This window comes from Mustela lutreola, chromosome 13 (assembly GCF_030435805.1).
Source record: "Mustela lutreola isolate mMusLut2 chromosome 13, mMusLut2.pri, whole genome shotgun sequence".
NCBI lineage: Eukaryota > Metazoa > Chordata > Mammalia > Carnivora > Mustelidae > Mustela > Mustela lutreola.
Window position 1 is genome coordinate 22,950,848 of NC_081302.1, and position 6,000 is coordinate 22,956,847.

Sequence of the window (6,000 nt, forward strand, 5' to 3'; positions counted from 1 at the left end):
TTTCTTTTTAACTTGCCCTTCTATCATTAAACTTTCTTTCTATCATTAAACTTTCTTTCACAGTTATCAAGTTAATCTGATTATTCCTGATACTGTAAGATGAAACAAAGTTTATCAAATAGTTTACCCAATAGAGAACAGAGAATAAATTCCTGCTAATGTAAACTGTTCTTCCAAATTATGATTTTATATAGCATATGGGAAAGAATGGTTAGGTAATTCCTATTTCTAAGAAACTCAAAATACTGATTTGAACATCTTTTAGTTCTTTCATGAATATAGGTAACTGGATGTCTTACAAAATATTTGCTTTAAGAATGGACAAATGATTCTTCTTCTACCCACTTAAGCCCTCATGTTGCATGATAATAACAACTTCAAATGAAGTAAAAAAATCTGGAAACATTTTCTTCAATGATAGTTTAGACATCAATTATTGAGTACTATCAAATAAATGCTATGAAATTATTAATAATTCATTTGTATAAATCCCCAAACCCACTTACCCTCTATTAGGCTCTCAAAATTAGAATACACACTATGGCTTAAAATATTCTCTATATTGCTCTTGCTGAAAGAAGCTGTCATCACTATCTGAACATCACAATTCAATCAGGAAGTTATTTAAATTTGAATAGAAATAACCATTTACACCACATTTCTTTTCTGTTCCTATTTCACTTTTTATAATTATTATGTTCTATTGTTTACTTTCTAGGGAAGAAAGTAAACAATAGAACATATCATTACTCCTGATATTATTAGAAGCAACTACATGTATGAAGACCCTCAGAATTTGAGCAGTCAGAACTTGCTCTGCGTTCACTTAAATGGATGCATTACCTCTGAATATCCTAAATTTTCTAATCATGTCAGAAATATCTATGACTATTGCTTGCTTCTCTTTATTCATTTCAGCTTCTCAATAATCACAGGTTACTGTCAAGGATTTTTAACATGATTACACAAAGGACCAAGTCAGCAGTTAATTCAACAGGCATTAATGAGAGGTTATTAGATACCTAGTGCTTTATTATTTTCTCTTTATTTAAAGCTTTTTTATTTTAATGGGGTGAAATTATTGGATAGAAGAAATTTCAGTCACATATTTGAAGGAAAAAGTAAAATTTGAATGGTAACCATCTAAACAGCTATGCAGATAGCCTTCAAAGGAAGTACAAATAGTGAGCATAGCTATTTATTATCATCTCTCAAAATATAAATATCAAAAACGTTATGTACACATATTTAAATGTAGAAATCTATAATATCAGCTTGTGGATGTGCTTTCTTTCCACAAGCTATATATTTTAAATTCAATGTATTCTTTGATTTTTAGAACATATATTTATAACTTTAATAATTTCAACATTCAAATATGTATGTATATTTAAATTATTTTATAGGAATATATTACTGCATTGCACCTCATTATATGGGCATACCTTAAGTTTATTTCATCATTTCTAACAATGTACATTTATGCTTTCTTATTTTTCTCATTATTAGAAAAAAAATGTTTCCCTGGGCATTAGTGTCCATATTTGCCATACAGACAAATCTTTAGAGAATAAACAAAGTAAAATAATAGCTTATATATAAGACATGAATATTTCTATCTTAATAGTTTTTTCAAACTATTTTCTATGAAGCAATTATTTTCTATTCTCAACAACAGTTGGCATTATTAAAAGCTGATGGACACAATATGCTAATAATGTTCTAATCTGCATTTCATTTATTATTAATGAGATGATGTACCTTTTTACTGACAGTTTTATTCTCTTTTTTTTGGCTCCCCTTCATAATTATTTTCAATTATTTAATTGAGTTGCTTTTATTTTCTTTATTTGCTTTGTAGGAAATATTTATTTATCTTGGATATTAATCCTCTGTGAGTTAAACATGTGGCAAATGTTTTCTCTCAGTCTGTTGTTTGTCTTCTAAAAGTGTTTATAGTAAATTAGAATTTTAAATTTGGTATAACCAAATTTATCAAAGTTTACTTTATAACTTTTGCTTTTTATGACCTATCAATTTTTTCTCCCTTATAGCTTAAATATTGCATACTAATTTTATTCTGACTCTTTTAAGATTTTTAAAGCATATACTTGAGAACAAGGACCTTTTCTTAACACTTAATATGCTTATGGCATGGGGTAAGAAACAGCCTCCATACTTCAGTTTTCTAACTATAAAATCAGAATTATAGTAACAGATGATACATGTTTATTGTGTTAAGTGACTTGTTATAGGAAGACATGCTTACTTAGTATATTGTCTACCACATGATATGCACCATATCATGGAGCATTTTTGTTTTCAAAATTTCACATAGTTTTTCAGTTTTTTTTTAAATTTTTTCTAATTTTCAATAGTTTTTTTAAATATTTTTTAAATTTTTTTCAAAAAGTTTCATGTAATTTAAAAGAAATTGAAATATATGCGTAGACTATTTTCAAAGTGTCTATTTTTTTTATTTATTTATTTTTATTTTTTTTTTTAAAGATTTTATTTATTTATTGGACAGACAGAGATCACAAGTAGGCAGAGAAGCAGGCAGAGAGAGAGGGGGAAGCAGGCTATCTGCTTAGCAGAGAGCCCGATGCGGGGCTCGATCCCAGGACCCTGGGATCATGACCTGAGCCGAGGGCAGAGGCTTACCCACTGAGCCACCCAGGCACCCTCAAAGTGTCTATTTTGCTCCATTGTTATGTTGCTATATTGAATCAATTACCTGTGTTATAATCACAATTATTGGATAATAGAACTTGTGCTTCTCACTATGATGTCGTAGCTTGCATTATGATGATTGTTCCCCTCAGACTAACAAAAAAATCTGAATAAAATTGGAACTACATAAATATCCTATAATCAAAAGACAGAAACAAAGTCAGGAAAGGCCAATAGTTCTCCAGGCCAATGTGAAGACATTGAAGTAAGCTTGTTTTCCTGTGGAAGGAACTTGCAAAAATATATGTGAAACTAAAATGAAAAATTGGACCTCAAAATCTTCTTTAAAGTATAGCTTTGTTTAGCAGGCCAGCATTTCAGTTTAGAACCAGGTCTATGTCCTCGAGATAAAAGCAAAACAAATGAATCAAGTACTTATAAAGGCAGTCATAATCTTGAAATACTTCAATACCAGATTTATGAAGGTGTATGCCCTCTTTTAACTTCCTAATAGAAGAAAAATAAATACTCTCGGAGGAGATATTATTCAAGCAGCAGAAGATGCATCCTTCCTCTGCTCTGTTTTAAAAGTGACAGAAGTAATTGCCCTGGTGTGGGTTACTAGAATGTATCAGTACTTTGTGGTATATTAACAAACCAGCTTATATATTGCAAAGGAAATAATAAATTGAAGACTACATAAATGAAGCTAAAAAAACCCCAGTAATATTTAGCTTAAAATCACATATTTCCGGGGGGAGGGGGTTTGGGAGAAGGCGGTGGGATTATGGACATTGGGGAGGGTATGTGATTTGGTGAGTGCTGTGAAGTGTGTAAACCTGGTGATTCACAGACCTGTACCCCTGGGGATAAAAATATATGTTTATAAAAAATAAAATAATAAAAAAAAAATTAAAAATTTAAATTTAAATTAAAAAAAAAATCACATATTTCAAAAGCAGATAAACCAATTTGTTTCTTAATGTATATAAACATATGGTAACATATATATAACATGGTAATGCTATCTATAAAGAAAATTGAATTATACTAAATTTGGGATACAGTTACTTCTGAATGTATAGCAGAACAAAAGTTTTAAGGAAGGATAAGCAGACTTTGAAAGTCACAGGTAATATTCTATTTGAAAAATACATTTTTGTAATTTGGTAATAATTTAATAAGTATTTTAATTTGTTGATATATATCATAAATACTCCTAATTATGTATGCTGTATTTTATAACGTTAACACATTTTAAAAGTTTCCTTGGCATTTTAATATATAAATAAACAGTTTTACACTATGTAGATAATACTGTCATTTTATAATGTGGTATAAAATATTTATTCAATATTCATCTATTCAATTATTCTGTGCTTATGTTTTATTTATCATTTCTCCTTACATTAATTGTTAAATGAGAAATAATTGGAAATGTTATAACTTTGAAGTTTTCTCTTAAAAATTTTAAAAAATGCTGTGTTCTGTTTATATAAACCATTAAATATTTTAAAAAACCCAAAAATCCATAAATATTCTAAGGCTATTCCGAAGAGCAACTGAACTTTAGGAGATATGGATAACTAATGCCTTTTTTTCTTACGATTTTTAAGATTCTTAAGATTTTATTGATTAGAGAGAGAGAGAGAAAAAACAAGCTGGGGGAGGGGGAGGGACAGAAAAAGAGGAGGAAGCCAACTTCCTTTTGAGCAGGGAGCCAGGGTGGCAGGGCTCATTCCTAGAACCCTGGAATCATGACCCGAGCCAAAGGCAGACACTTAACTGACCCAGCCATCAAGGTGCCCCATAGCTAATGCTTTTTTATTGGTGATTTGAATGAGTTTCCAGGTCTATTTTATAATAGAGAGGAGAAATCAAGAATTGTTCAGTGGCTTAGGAAATTATCTAGTTCTATTCTACCAAATGTGAATAAAACTAAGTATAATTATCCCTCAACTTGCAGAAGATATTTTTAACCATGTGTTTCTTCCAAATTTTATTGTATATTATATGCTTAGTGCCCAAAGATATAAGTAAATGAAACAAGATATTCTTTCACCCTTGAGTCTTATCTTTCAAATTTATTAAGTTCTAGCAAAATAAAATATTTTAGCCTATATTGTGCATATAAGTGTTACAGTTATTCTGAAAATGAAAGAAAAGTATTGAGTAAGATATTTAGGAATGCTTCACAAAGGAATTATAAAGAATCATGTATGTGATGGTCTAAATCAGATACATTTATGTTCCTATGCAATTGTGTATGCTCAAAGAATAAGAATAAAAGGAAAATAAATTATTTGGTGTGAAACTTTTCTCTTCACTTTTTTTGTTTGTTTTTGGTTTAGAGGCCTTGTTCATGAAAAATTGGTTCAGAAATACAAAAGAAATATTACATGAATTTTCCAGATTGTACCTCACCTTACATAGCTATTGTCCATTTAATTTCATTTATATATTATCACTTAATTTCACTGATACAAAAGATTAGATGTTGCTCTCACTCTCTTTCAAAAAAAAAAAGTGAATTGATTAAATGGTTAGGTCTAGAAGAGAGTATGTTAAAGAGTATTTATGAACTTTATTATAGCTGCTTCTGTGGGATGTTGAGAAATTTTTGCAAGTATTTCTGTAGAATTGGGGTTTCTGAATAAATCTGGTAAAAATTTAGGATTATGGAATAAAACTATCACTTGTATAATTAATTTAGAAGACTTTGGACAGTGAGAGAACTCCAGAAATACAGGTCAGGGAGTTTGGACGCATCTTAAGGTCAGAGAACCTAGGGAGAGATTCGAGTTTATCCTGCCTTTAGAAATATTTACATCTTAACAGGTTAGTGTAACAATTCAATATTCTTTTAATTCTATCTCTGAAGAGCAAGGATTTTCCTCCTCCCTTTTAGAGTTAATGAGGAGACAACTGTCTCTTTACTACATAGAAGCAAAGAAAATTATTTTTTCTCCTTTTTCTCACTTATGGTGGAGAGGTCACTAATAGGAGTGTTTGTCATCTGGTTTTCATAACATTTTTCCAAATGGTACACAGTTGGGTGGATGAGAGTGAAATGCAGTTATTATTTTGTAATAATAATAATACATTTTTACTAATCATGTATACCTTTATAATAAAACTAATAAAGATTAACATTAACAATATAATAAATTTTATGACATCATAAGTGAACCCTAAGGGAAACTATAGATTTTGGTTGATAATGATATATCAATGTAGATTCATCAGTTGTAAAAAACATTATTTCTGTGTGGGATATTTATAATGGAGAAGCTATGCATGTGTGAGGCAGGAGGATATGGGAAGTCT